This window comes from Salmo salar, chromosome ssa10 (genome assembly GCF_905237065.1).
Source record: "Salmo salar chromosome ssa10, Ssal_v3.1, whole genome shotgun sequence".
Lineage (NCBI taxonomy): Eukaryota > Metazoa > Chordata > Actinopteri > Salmoniformes > Salmonidae > Salmo > Salmo salar.
In genome coordinates, this window is record NC_059451.1 from 30138765 (window position 1) to 30154066 (window position 15302).

Genomic DNA, 15302 nt, shown 5'->3' on the forward strand with positions numbered 1-15302 from the left:
AAATGTGCTTTTCTTTCAAAAACAAAGAAATTAAGTGACCCCAAACTTTTGAACAGTAGTGTATGTTCTAAAATCCGCATAAAGACAAAATGTGCATTTTCCCAGCAGAGATATTTCCATCAAATTGACTTGTTGCAGATGAATGGCTGTACGTGATGACATACAGTAGTGCACATATTAATACCCTTTTCAGGTTAAATTCCCAGGTACCGAATGAAAAATACAAGTTAAATGGGTTTCAATCGCATTTTCAACTCCTATCTGTGTGCTGTTGGCTAGAGCGCACATGTAGCCTACATCGCTCAAACTCAACTCTGGAGCTCGAAGTCAGTTCCACTGCTTATTTACATTGTTCCCCTCTAATCAGGGGGTGGGGGAGTCCATGCGTGACCCCCGTGGGAATGCCCGGTTTCTCTCTTTCTCTACTAGTCGTAGTGGGAGGACCACACGTCATCGTGTGACTTCAAGTTTACTTCAATATGATGATTATTATATCTATATTTGCTCATAATGTTTACACTCATATTTCTCGCATGATTCATTTTACAGACACAAAAAGATCCCAACTTGTCTAGTATGTTTTTTTTTTTGTCTAAATTTGGAATGTTTTCATCAGGCACAGGGATGACTTTTCTTTGTCCGACATGTACTTCACTCACATAAAAAGGTTGGATGGAAACGTGGTTATTGAAAAGCATACACATACCGCTCTCTGAAGGCAGCTATACTGATCAAAAATATTAACGCAACACGTAAAGTGTTGGTCCCGTGTTTCATTTGACTAATTTCGTTATGTGAAATGTAACTCATTAAAATCTTTGAAATTGTTGCATGTTGCGTTCTATATTTTTGTTCCATGTAGTTTAGCAGCTCCTTCATCCATGCCCATATTACACCATTATCAGGCTCCCTTTGAGAGACACTGCAGGGGCAGAGGTGTCTGGAATGTGACCGGTAATATTACAGGACGGACTCACACACAATCCTCATCTCGATTTTCTGTTCTCTCTTTCTCACATGCACATGTTTCTCTCTCTCTCATCCATCATGCTTGCACTCTTGCTCTCTCTCCCCTGAGTGTCACTGTTTTTCTACTCTCTTTTCATCTCTCGGTCTCTCCCCCTCTATGCTTTAGGGTCATTTTTTTTTCCTCTCTGGGGTGGTTCTTAGAACTAGAACACCAGAGGAAAGACATTCCAGGTTGTGAGAGAGAGAGAGAGAGAGAGAGAGGAGTTTTACTGTAGTTTAACTCCATACAAACCAATACACATACCTGTCATTGTCAACTGTCATTACATTCTGTCTCTCCCCCTCTGTCTGTACACTAAGTAAAGCACAACACAGCAGTAGATCATCCAGGCCAGTGGATGTCAGTGGCCTGTACTCTCTGTCAGTACACTGTGCCCTAACGCCTAGTGAAGGCCTACAGGAAGAGCCTGTCTGTAGCAGGGGGCAGAATGTAAACAGAACCAGCTCTCTACTGAGTCAGCTGTAGACTACCTCCCAAATGGCACCTTATTGCCTATTTAGTGCCCTACTGTCAACAAGGGCTCTTAGGGCTCTGGTCAAAAGAAGTGCACTATAGTGCATTTGGAAAGTATTCAGACTTCGAATTGTAACACGTTTTGTTACATCCTTATTCTAAAATGGATGGAAGTTTATTTTCTTCTCATTAATCTACACACAATACCTCATAATGAAAATTCTCCCATTCTTCTCTACAGATCCCCTCAAGCTCTGTCAGGTTGGATGGGGAGCATTGCTGCACAGCTATTTTCAGGTCTCTCCAAAGATGTTCATTCGGGTTCAAGTCCAGGGTCCGGCTGGGCAACTCAAGGACATTCAGAGACTTGTCCCGAAGCCACTCCTGCATTGTCTTGGCTGTATGCTTAGTGTCGTTGTCCTATTGGAAGGTGAACCTTGACCCCAGTCTGAGGTCCTGATTGCTCTGGAGCAGGTTTTCATCAAGGATCTCTCTGGTTTCATCAGAGAATCTTGTTTCTAATGGTCTGAGACTCCTTTTGGTGCATTTTGCCAAATTTCAAGGGGGCTGTCATGGAAGCCATTCCTCAGTAAAAGGCACGTCTGGCCACTCTGCCATAAAGGCCTGATTGGTGGAGAGCTGCAGAGATGGTTGTCCTTCTGGAAGGTTCTCCCATGTCCACAGAGGAACTCTGGAGCTCTGTCCGAGTGACCATCGGGTTCTTGGTCACCTCCCTGACCAAGGCCCTTCCCCCCTGATTGCTCAGTTTGGCCGAGAGGCCAGCTCTAGGAAGAGTCTTGGTGGTTCCAAACTAATTCCATTTAAGAATGATGGAGGCCACTGTGTTCTTGGGGACCTTCAATGCTGCAGAAATATTTTGGTACCTTTCCCAAGATCTGTGCCTCGACACAATCCTGTCTCGGAGATCTACGGACAATTCCTTCGACCTCATGGCTTGGTTTTTGCTCAGGCAAGCACTGTCAACTGGGGGACCTTATATAGACAGGTGTGTGCCTTTCCAAATAATGTTGAATCAATTGAATTTACCACAGGTGGACTACAATCAAGTTGTAGAACCACCTCCAAGGATGATCAATGGAAACAGGATGCACCTGAGCTCAATTTCAAGTCTCATAGCAAAGGGTCTGAATACTTATGTAAATAAGGTATTTCTGTTTTTTTATTTTTCATCAATTTGAAAAAATTATAACCTATTTTCGCTTTGTCATTATGCGGTATTGTGTGTAGGTTGATGAGGAAAAACAATTATTTAATCCATTTTAGAATAAGGCTGCAACGGAACAAAATGTTTCTGAATGCACTGTATATGGAATACGGTACCATTTGGGACATACAGAGACTGGTGGAGGTTTGAGAGGTTAGTGTATAGAAAAGCTGAAGAGAAGTGTTTCTTTCAGTAAGACATCCAGGCCAGATTAAATCTGTCTAACCAGAGCCGATTTAAACCAAAGCAACTCAGACCTGCACAACACACCCAGAGCCGCATAGCCGACGAGGGAGGTAAATACAGACTGACTTTTAGATGGAGAGTTGGATCTGGAGGAAGTGGGACATGCACTACTCCTCTCCCTGGCTGTCTCCAGAACTCTACGCCCCATCACCTAGAGTTTAGTACGGATGTAACACTGTTCTACCTCTCTTCTGACTTGCTCTCTCGCTGTCCTCTCCTCCCTCCCTCTTTCTGGGTCAGTATTGAGGCTGTAGTAGATAATGGGTGGTGACAGAGGTGAGGGAAGATGGACAGACTTGGGAAAGCAGAAAACACAGCCAGTTAGAAATCTCAACCCTTTCTTTCCCTTTATCCCCCTTCTCAACTAAATTTAATAAAAAGAGAAGTCTTTTTGGCTCAGGCACCACAGCGAACGGTTCGTGTATCCCCTAACAGATGTCGCAATGTCCAACCCCAGCCAAAGGAAAACTAGCTTAGTGGTGTGTGTGTGTGTGTGGTGTGTGTGTGTGTGTGTGTGTGTGTGTGTGTGTGTGTGTGTGTGTGTGTTGTAACTGTGCCAGTATGTTCTGGAACTCCATCAGTCTCTCTGGCTGCTCACCTTGCTAATGATTATTAATAGGCAGCTGACCTATGACATTGGCCACAAACCTCTGTTTCTCTCTCAGCCATATACTCCCACTCACTCACACACACATGAGCTGTTAATGGAGAAGTAATGGGACAAGAGACACTCTCACCATCTCTCCCTTTCTCTCTGTTAGAGTATTACTGTACTAGGGCTGTCCCCATTTAGTCGACTGGTCGATTGTTTGGTCGATAGGCTGTTGGTCAACCAAGATTCTTTTAGTCCAGCAGTCGCAAATATAATTTTTTTATGGGACATGAGACACCTGTCTAATTTGCGCCTGTCTCAGTAAACAAATCCATTGAGGATGCCGCAGGGATACCATGGTCTAAGAATAAGGGGAGTGTGGCTCAGATGGAGAATGAACATCTCTCCTGAATGTGCTCGCTCGCCATTTTGTGCATATTCATTGAAGTTATGAAACAATGTGTGCATTGTTTGCTGTCTATCAATTCCCCATGACATATATCACAAGTAGTAGCCTACATTTACCGGTAATTCCCATAATTTCTCATCTCTAACGTTTGTTTGGTTAAGGTAATGTCTGTTTGCGGAACTCGCAACCCATGCTACACTTGTGAGAAACAAGTTTTTTTTGTGGGGGGAGCTGTTCTGGCCACTGTCTGACAGTCGTGAATGAGAAGGATTGTGTTATCACTGCTGCTATCAACCAGGGTTAAAGTTAACTAAATGTTAGTGGTAGAGCCGTATTAGGGATGTGTCAAATATCCAAACTGATGTTAGTGTTTGAATACTTCTGTATTCATTTTAGCGAAAGCTAAAAAGTAATATAGGCCTATTTTAACCTGCCTTTTAACACTGGAAAGGCTTTTTCAAAATTAAGTTGAGTGATAGTTCACTAATGAAATACAAGACGGAATGAAATTACGCAATTAAAAGTTAGCGGAAGGAGTAGGCTACAACGAGCAACCAACCGGTAGGCTGTTTTATTGAATGGAGTTGGGGAGAATGCGCAGCATGTGACCTCAAAAGCCTAGCTAGCTTTATGAACTACAATCTGTTACGAACAGAGTGGACTATGTTTTGTAGACTTTACCCTTTGCCAAAGTTTCAGAATATTGCGTTGTTTAGGTGTGCAAGGGCGAGGTCAGAGTAGTCGTTCCCTAACGGAAATATGCAAATACGCCAATAGGATCTCGCTACCTCATGCTTTGCTCTGCCCACCTCCTTGCTTGTTCTGCACACTGATTTAATTTGCTCCCATTGGAAACGACAGGCTGTGGACTATGTTGGGTTAGTTATACAAATCTTTTGTTATATGGTACTATATGGGATGATAAATAACACTGGCTGCTACAAGTTAGCTAGTCTTGGATGTAGCAGAGTTGCCTTGGGGGTCTCTCTCGCTCCGTCTGCTCGCTACACACACGGCTCTATATAACTTCCGGCTGCAGCAATAGAGCGCTAGCCTCTCCCTCGCACATCTGTGCTCAGGTTAAAAACACACTTTTTAATAACCACATGTATTTGGCAAAAATTAGTAATACTATTTGAATAGTGAGATTATATATATCTTTTAATACATTCCTAAGTCACATATATAGAGATATAACATACAGTTGAAGTCAGAAGTTCACATACATTTAGGTTGAAGTCATTAACTCGTTTTTCAACCACTCCCCAAATTTCTTGTTAACAAACTATAGTTTTGGCAAGTCGGTTAGGACATTACTTTGTGCACAAGTACATTTTCCAACAAATGTTTACAGACAGATTATTTCAATTCACTGTATCACAATTCCGGTGGGTCAGAAGTTTATATACACTAAGTTGACTGTGCCTGTAAACATCTTGGAAAATTCCAGAAAGTTATGTCATGCCTTTACAAGCGTCTGATAGGCTAATTGACACCATTTGAGTCAATTGGAGGTGTACCTGTGGATGTATTTCAAGGCCTGCCTTCAAACTCAATGCCTCTTTGCTTGACATCATGGGGAAATCAAAAGAAATCAGCCAAGACCTCAGAAAACAATTGTAGACCTCCACAAGTCTGGTTCATCCTTGGGAGCAATTTCTAAATGCCTTAAGGTACCACATTAATCTGTACACATAATAGTACACAAGTATAAACACCTTGAGACCACACAACTGTCAAACCGCTCAGGAAGGAGACGCGTTCTGTCTCCTAGAGATGAACGTACTTTGGTGCGAAAAGTACAAATCAATCCCAGAACAACAGCAAAGGACCTTGTGAAGATGCTGGAGGAAACGGGTACAAAGTATCTATATCAGGAGGATTGGGCCAAAATTCACCCAACTTATTGTGGGAAGCTTGTGGAAGGCTACCCGACATGTTTGACCCAATTTAAACAATTTAAAGGCAATGCTAACAAATACTAATTGAGTGTATGTAAACTTCTGACCCACTGGGAATGTGATGAAACAAAAATAAAAGCTGAAATGAATCATTCTCGCTACTATTATTCTGACATTTCACATTCTTACAATAAAGTGGTGATCCTAACTGACCTAAAACAGGGAATTTTTACTAGGATTAAATGTCAGGAATTGTGAAACTGAGTTTAAATGTATTTGGCTAAAGTCTATGTAAACTTCTGACTTCAACTGTATATTGTACCAGTCAAAAGTTTGGATACACCTACTCATTCCAGGGTTCTTCTTTATTTTTACTATTTTCTACATTGTAGAATAATAGTGAAGACATCAAAACTATGAAATAACATTTATGGAATCATGTATTAACCAAAAAAGTGTTAAACGAATCAAATATGTTTTAAAATCTTCAAAGTAGCCACCCTTTGCCTTGACAGCCTTGCACACTCTTGACATTCTCTCAACCAGCTTCATGAGGTAGTCACCTGCAACGCATTTCAATTAACAGGTGTGCCGTAAGTTCATTTGTGGAATTATTTTCCTTAATGCGTTTGAGCCAATCAGTTGTGTTGTGACATGGTAGGGGGGGTGTACAGAAGATAGTCCTATTTGGTAAAAGACAAAGTCCATATTATGGCAAGAACGGCTCAAATAAGTAAAGAGACATGACAGTCCATCATTCCTTTAAGACATGAAAGTCATTCAATTCTGAACATTTCAAAAACTTTGAAAGTTTCTTCAAGTGCAGTCGCAAAAACGATCATGCGCTATGATGAAACTGGCTCTCATGAGGAACGGAACGGAAGACCCAGAGTTTCCTCTGCTGCAGAGGATAAATGCATTAGAGTTAACTGCCTCAGAAATTAGAGCCCAAATAAATGTTTCACAGAGTTCAAGTAACAGACACATCTCAACATCAACTGTTCAGAGGAGATTGCGTGCATCAGGCCTTCATGGTCGAATTACTGAAAAGAAACCACTACTAAAGGACACCAATAAGAAGAGACTTGCTTGGGCCAAGAAACACAAGCAATGGATATTAGACCGGTGGAAATCTGTCATTTAGTCAGATGAGTCCAAATGTTTGATTTTTGAGACGCAGAGTCGGTGAACGGATGATCTCCACATGTGTGGTTCCCACCGTGAAGCATGGAGGAGGAGGTGTGATGGTGTGGAGGTGCTTTGCTGGTGACACTGTATGTGATTTATTTAGAATTCAAGGCACACTTAACCAGCATGACTACCACAGCTTTCTGCAGCAATACGCCATCCCATCTGGTTTGAGCTTAGTGGGACTATCATTTGTTTTTCAACAGGACAAAGACCCAAAACTTACCTCCAGGCTGTGTAAGGGCTATTTGACCAAGGATAGTGATGGAGTGCGGCTTCAGATGACCTGGCCTCCACAATCACCTGACCTCAACCCAATTGAGATGGTTTGGGTGAGTTGGACCGCAGAGTGAAGGAAAAGCAGCCAACAAGTGCTCAGCTTATGTGGGAACTCCTTCAAGACTGTTGGAAAAGCAGTCCAGGTGAAGCTGGTTGAGAGAATGCCAAGAGTGTGCAAAGGGTGTCTACTTCGAAGTATCTCAAACATGAAATATATTTTGATTTGTTTAACACTTTTTGGTTACTACATGATTCCATGTGTTATTTCGTAGTTTTGATATCTTTACTATTTTTCTACAGTATAGACAATAGTAAAAAATAAAACCCCTTAAATTACGTGTGTCCAAACTATTGACTAGTACTGTGTATATATATGGCTGTATGGCCTCCGTCTTTCCCCTTCATTTTGATTGAAGTCATCAGATTTGTGTACCTGTTATGCCCAGCTATGATTGATGGAGCATGTTCCATCTATGTCAGTGTTCAGTCTGATGGATAGCGGCACCAGGAAGAGAGGCCATATTTGGAAGCTATTTTATTAATATTTTTTATAGACTGTATTTCCCAGCCTGACAGTTCCAGCTTCCAACATCCCATCTGGCCTTCAGACTTTCCCAGTCCGCTTCCAACCCCCCCCCCAAACACACAACACATCCATCTCCCGAAAGAACAGAGGGATGAGGAGAGAATAGAGGGATCAGAGGAAGGGTAGAGGATGCTTTAGCACAGTTGTTAAAGGTTTACTACAAACATGGCCCTGTCAGAACACTACTGTTCACACACACACTTGGAAATCCCCCTCAAAAAAGCAGTTCTCGCGCTCTTGCTCCCTCTTCAGACACACACAAACGCACCATTTGCTCTGTCTCTCACACGCACCCTCAACATGTTAGCAATTATTTGGAACAGTCAGAGGAGTGCGCAAAGGATCAACATTCCAGGCAACCTCCACACGCTAGACACCATGTCATACTTACAACTAACTGATAGAACCAGAGATGGAAGATGTAGAGGAAGGGAGAGAGGGCAGGATTTAGGTAAAGTGGGGTTATAGTGGTCACCTCTTTCTGAGTAGGGTGATTTAAGTCATGGTGTAAACTAGTGTTGGGGGAAATGATGAGAGAGCGAGACCAAAGGGTTTATGATGTGGAAGTCAATCTAAACCACAACTGTAATTGGTCTTGTAGCCTGCATGTAGGATGAAGAAGAAAACTGAGGGAACGAGAGGAAGGCGTTATAAGGATATGGTTTTGGGTCTCTGGTTGGATCTCCCAAACCCAGAATGTCTTATGAGACTGGAGTCGATTTGGTTCTTCTAGTGTTTTAAAACATTTTTATTTCACCTTTATTTAACCAGGTAGGCCAGTTGAGAACAAGTTCTCATTTACAACTGCGACCTGGCCAAGATAAAGCACAGCAGTTCGACATATACAACAACACAGAGTTACACATGGAATAAACAAACATTCAGTCAATAATACAGTAGAAAAAAATAACAATCTATATACAGTGAGTGCAAATGAGGTAAGATAAGGGAGGTAAGGCAATAAATAGGCCATGGTGGCAAAGTATTTACAATATAGCAATTAGACACTGGAATGGTAGATGTGCAGAAGATGAATGTGCAAGTAGAGATACTGGGGTGCAAAGGAGCAAGATAAATAAATACAGTATGGGGATGAGGTAGTTGGATAGGCTGTTTACAGGTGGGCTATGTGCAGTGATCTGTGAGCTGCTCTGACAGCTGGTGCTTAAAGTGATTTTTGCAGTTCGTTCCAGTCATTGGCAGCAGAGAACTGGAAGGAAAGGCGGCCAAAGGAGGAATTGGCGTGTGTGGGGACTGGAACCCTAGTTGAGTTTCAGTTTCAAATGTGGGGGTCTCAGCGTAGTAGGGTGTGGCCCCACTCTGCCTTCACCCCACCCCAAAATCAATCACTCGTTGTGTGTCATAAGCCCAAGCAAGTCTCACACACACGAAGCTCCCTTGTGGGCTTACCATGTTTGTGTCTACAAGGCCTCCCTTACTCTCTCCATCACACACACTCACTCTCAAGATAACTCTCCTCTCAACCCGAACACAACCTCCTCTCAACCGAACACAACCTCCTCTATGTACTCCGCTACACGCACGCACACAGTGTCCTCTGACTCTTGGTTTGTGTGCGCCTGTGTCTTGCGTCACCCACTGTCCTTTCCCTCCGTGCTCTCGCTCTGTCCTCTCCCTCCTCTAACTCTTTGTTCCTTCTCTCTCCTGTCCTACCAGAGTAGTTTTGACTCCACACTGAACTCCCCTGTTTGATTCTCCCTTAACATTTAACAGATCTTTGAATGAGCTCTTTTCGTCTGCTACAGTATATCACCGTCCTCTCCTCAAGCATATGTTCTTTCCACTAGTGCAGGTAACGGCTGACTGATAGTTAAGGAGGGTTTTATTGTAGTTAACACAGTGTTTTAAAGTGCAGCTGACTGCGTTGCAGAACTACTTTGCAGATATGAAACAATAATCATATCATTCAAAAATATAAAATTCCCAGTTTATAAATTATAAGATGTTTTAAAATAAGTTCTATTTGACCAAAAATTCCTTGAAAAGCATTTTTGGAAGAATAGATGGATGCAGTTCAATGCATGATTAATATAATTAATCAATACATTTGTTGGTTGTCCCCAAAAAATTGCTATCAGGTTGTAAATTAGATGGCCTGGTACATTGTTTGCTGCCTCCACATATTCAGGATGAACTGTTCCAGTGACTCAATATTTTGGAACAAAAACGGACACCTGTAACTAAAGCTGGGAATGTCAATACAATCAAACTAGCAAGGGCAATGATCACAAGTCAGTCATAACGGGGCTAATAGGCTAGCGCACGTGTCGAACACAAGGCCTGCGGGCATAAATGAGTCAACAGTTGAGTCCTCTACTTAATGAAATTACAACCTGAAACACTAGCATCAGTGAATTCAACTTCAATTGTGCTGCTTTCGTGTCCCGTTTACTGCCTGCAGGGGAGGGAAAGTGTACAGAAACATGCCACAGTCTTGCTAGGCTACCAAAATGTTGAAGTCTGGCTTCGGTTTTTAAAGCTTAACGAATAACCAAAAACTAAACCTGCAACAAAACACCATGCAAAGGAGAAACATGTAGGCCTATTACAGCAACATCTGAGCAGTAGCTTAGGCTGGCTACTCAACTACAATACATTTTTAGTGCACCATACAACGATGCTGCATTTAACCACACCGGTGAGCCATGCAGTGCAAAAAAAAGTAAAATAAGTTTAAATGCTACTACAACCTATAGCTAGGTTTTTGTTATTTGCAATAAATACTGTTTGATTAGCATCGCAGCAAGCATGGCAGCAAAGGCTGGACACATTTTATTTCTCGTTTTAATATGTTATTGCTATATACAGTAGTGGACATTACAAAGGGACATATTTTTTCTAATAAAACAATTGCCAGTTTGGGTCTTGGTTGCACGTTTTTTTTGTAAAAACAAATTGGCTATATCTGGCCCGCAAACTCGTAGTTTTTTTCAATATGGCCCGTCTGCTGATTGACTCCACGTTTTTAGATTGCTGAATAGCTAGCTAGCTAGCTACAGTCCTATTGATCAAACAGCCATGAAAAGGTAGGTTATCTTGCCCTCAGTTGCTTATGCACATCAGCAAGATCAACTAATGCTAGCTAGACACTGGGAGGATGTCATGTCATTGGAGGAGTGGGTGAGTGACCAACTTTTTCCCCTCACAGTTTTTAGGTGGCTACAGCTAGAGATTGTTGTCATTTTGGTTAGCAAGCAATACATGTGAATCGCTTTGCTTGCTATTGCTGAACTTGAACGACTGTTATCCACAGTTAGCATATCTCTTAGTTGTCAATCAGATGTATTTGGCATTGATCAAATTGGCGGGTTTGCAAGCTCCCATTTAGCTGTCAAAACGTAGGTTGGGACAGGCATGTATTGGTAGGCAAGCTGCAGAAGAACGAGCAGGCTACTATTCCCTTCCGTTTATCAGTGCAGTTTTGACAGCCAACTAGCTGAAAAAGTGTGAGGGTTTATGTATGGTTCCCTTGTTAGATTTTAGCTCATCTCGCTCTGGTCTGGCTAGTGTTAGTTGTTGATGTGCATAAGCAACTGAGGGCAATAGAACCTGCCTTTTACAGGGTTGTTTGATCAATAGGACTGTGAAGTTTCTAAATGTAGGAGGACACCCGAGGTATTTACAGAAGTCCATTCAGGTGTATTTTGTGGCTTTTGGCGAATATGTTCTAATGATCTAAAGTTGCGCTGTTGCTACTGCCTGTAAACACAGTCCAGTTAAAAGTGAATGATGGCAGGCCTGTGTGCCAAATGGCCTATTTGCATAATGTCCTACTGTAGTTCTGATTTGGCTATTTCTATAGAATTTTCACAAATGCCTAACTATATGGAATTCCAAACATTCTAGGAATTTGTGAATATGGCCACATCTAAGTGCTCGCTTGTCCCCCAAAAAATGTTTCCCGGGGGGGGATTAACAGATTTTAAGATTTCATGTTGCTTAATAGGTGATGGATTACAGGCTCAGGGGACAACAGTGTGTGTGTGTGGTGTGTGTGTGTGTGTGTGTGTGTGTGTGTTTAACTATACTTGTGGGGACCAGAAGTCCCCATAAGAAGAGTAAACAAACAAAAAAAATTGACCAACTGGGGACATTTTGTTAGTCCCCACAAGGTCAAATGCTATTTCTAGCTCCTTTAGGGTTTTATTTTATTTCACCTTTATTTAACCAGGTAGGCAAGATGAGAACAAGTTCTCATTTACAATTGCGACCTGGCCAAGATAAAGCAAAGCAGTTCGACACATACAACAACACAGAGTTACACATGGAGTAAAACAAACGTACAGTCAATAATACAGTAGAAAAATAAGTCTATATACAATGTGAGCAAATGAGGTGAGCTAAGGGAGGTAAGGCAAAAAGGCCATGGTGGCAAAGTAAATACAATATAGCAAGTAAAATACTGGAATGGTAGATTAGTGGAAGAGTGCAAAGTAGAAATAATGGGGTGCAAAGGAGCTAAATAAATAAATACAGTAGGGGAAGTGGTAGTTGTTTTAGGCTAAATTATAGATGGGCTATGTACAGGTGCAGTGATCTGTGAGCTGCTCTGACAGCTGGTGCTTAAAGCTAGTGAGGGAGGTAAGTGTTTCCAGTTTTAGAGATTTTGGTAGTTCGTTCCAGTCATTGGCAGCAGAGAACTGGAAGGAGAGACTGCCAAAGGAGGAATTGGCTTTGGGGGTGACCAGAGCGATAATACCTTCTGGAGTGCGTGCTACAGGTGGGTGCTGTTATGGTGACCAGTGAGCTGAGATACGGGGGGACTTTACCAAGCAGGGTCTTGTAGATGACCTGGAGCCAGTGGGTTTGGCGACGACTATGAAGCGAGGGCCAGCCAACGAGAGCGTACAGGTCGCAGTGGTGGGTAGAATATGGGGCTTTAGTGACAAAAACGGATGGCACTGTGATAGACTGCATCCAGTTTATTGAGTAGGGTATTGGAGGCTATTTTGTAAATGACATCGCCGAAGTCGAGGATCGGTAGGATGGTCAGTTTTACGAGGTTATGTTTGGCAGCATGAGTGAAGGATGCTTTGTTGCGAAATAGGAAGCCAAATCTAGATTTAACTTTGGATTGGAGATGTTTGATGTGAGTCTGGAAGGAGAGTTTGCAGTCTAACCAGACACCTAGTTATTTGTAGTTGTCCACATATTCTAAGTCAGAACCGTCCAGAGTAGTGATGCTGGACGGGCGGGCAGGTGCAGGCAGCGATCGGTTGAAGAGCATGCATTTAGTTTTACTTGTATTTAAAAGCAGTTGGAGGCCACGGAAGGAGAGTTGTATGGCATTGAAGCTTGTCTGGAGGGTTGTTAAGTGTCCAAAGAAGGGCCAGAAGTATACAGAATGGTATCGTCTGCGTAGAGGTGGATCAGAGACTCACCAGCAGCAAGAGCGACATCATTGATGTATACAGAGAAAAGAGTTGGCCCAAGAATTGAACCCTGTGGCACCCCCAGAGACTGCCAGAGGCCCGGACAACAGGCCATCCGATTTGACACATTGAACTCTTATCAGAGATGTAGTTGGAGGACCAGGCGAGGCAATCATTTGAGAAACCAAGGCTACTGAGTCTGCCGATGAGGATGTGGTGATTGACAGAGTCGAAAGCCTTGGCCAGGTCAATGAATACGGCAGCACAGTATTGTTTCTTATCGATGGCGGTTACGATATCGTTTAGGACCTTGAGCGTGGCTGAGGTGCACCCATGACCAGCTCTGAAACCAGATTGCATAGCGGAGAAGGTGCGGTGGGATTCGAAATAGTCGGTAATCTGTTTGTTAACTTGGCTTTCGAAGACCTTTAGAAAGGCAGGATAGGATAGATGTAGGTATGTAGCAGTTTGGGTCAAGAGTGTCCCCCCCCTTTGAACAGGGGGATGACTGCAGCTGCTTTCCAATCTTTGGGAATCTCAGACGACATGAGAGGTTGAACAGGCTAGTAATAAGGGTTGCAACAATTTCGGCAGATCATTTTAGAAAGAAAGGGTCCAGATTGTCTTGCCCGGCTGATTTGTAGGGGTCCAGATTTTGCAGCGCTTTCAGAACATCAGCTGACTGGATTTGGGAGAAGGAGAAATGGGGAAGGCTTGGGCGAGTAGCTGTGGGGGGTGCAGTGCTGTTGACCGCAGTAGGGGTAGCCAGGTGGAAAGCATGGCCAGCCGTAGAAAAATGCTTATTGAAATTCTCAATTATAGTGTATTTATCGGTGGTGACAGTTTCCTATCCTCAGTGCAGTGGGCAGCTGGGAGGAGGTGTTCTTATTCTCCATGGACTTTACAGTGTCCCAGAACTGTTTTTAGTTTGTGTTGCAGGAAGCAAATTTCTGCTTGAAAAAGCTAGGGGTAAGGTTAGGGAAAATAGGATTTTGAATGGGACTGAATTGTGTGTCCCCACAAGGTCAGTTATACGAGTGTGTGTGTTGTGGCTGTGTAAACCGCTTGTGGTCAGAGCGAGAGCCGCAAACTGAATACCTGTTGTGTTTGTGGGCTGACCGCAGTGTGTGTTTAAGTTGTTCAGGTTCACGTATGAACACCTATTCCTCAAAAGTCTAAGTTTGAATCGTCTCCAAAACTTGGATGTCAAGTCTCGTTTGTGCTGGGAATCATGAGCTCGTGTCTGTTACTGAGGTAGGGAGAAAGTGATGTTTGGAAGACAGTAGGGGTCTCGTTGGGGCCGTGTGTGGCCCCTGTGGTGGGCAGCACAGGGAGCACCCCACTGTGAGGTGTAGTTTTGGTTGGCCCCATGCCTGCTGTTATGGCCAGCCAGCTCCACTTGCTGTCTGTGTAGTTTAACTACAGGACCTTCACAAGCCACATAACCTTGTTGAAAAGGATGGGTTAGGGTTGTTGTAGCCAGAGTGCTGACCCAGTCCCTCAACACATGTGTTTCAGGTGAACTGGGAGCCAAGCACTTCTCCACTCCCCCCCCTTATCTCAATCTCTCCCCGTCTCTCCCATATCTCTCTCCCACTGTCTCTGTGTGTCAGTCAGATTAGTTAGTGCTGTGATTTGCTCTGATTTATCGATCGCTGAAAAACCCTCCGCCTCAAGAAACGTTTTCATAACCTCTAGCCCTGCCCTCATTTTGTTTTTAAGATCTGCTTCAGCTGTTAAGACTGTCTATGTGAACTGACCTATGTGAAATGTGTTGCTGTGCTTGTACGTGCATTCCCTATCCCCAGTCATACAGCAACAGATGTGCATCCAGAGTGAGCGGAGACTTTTCCATGGATCTCACTTGACAGCAGAGCATGTATAAGTGAAGACAGTTCAACGTAATTATGAGTGGCGATATCAATGCTAGCAGACCGATATTATTAGCGTTCTAAGCCCCCAGTGTCAGTGTGAGGTTTAGAGTGGTTGCTATCTGATGT

General features: G+C 43.1%; 2 protein-coding genes across 5 annotated transcripts in view; one reads left to right on the plus strand and one right to left on the minus strand.

Moving 5' to 3' along the window:
• The window catches only part of ralgps2 (Ral GEF with PH domain and SH3 binding motif 2), a 145908-nt gene that overhangs the window by 112463 nt on the left and 18143 nt on the right, over window positions 1-15302 (plus strand). The gene's annotated exons all lie outside the window — the stretch shown is intronic.
• The window catches only part of angptl1a (angiopoietin-like 1a), a 41560-nt gene that overhangs the window by 24785 nt on the left and 1473 nt on the right, over window positions 1-15302 (minus strand). The gene's annotated exons all lie outside the window — the stretch shown is intronic.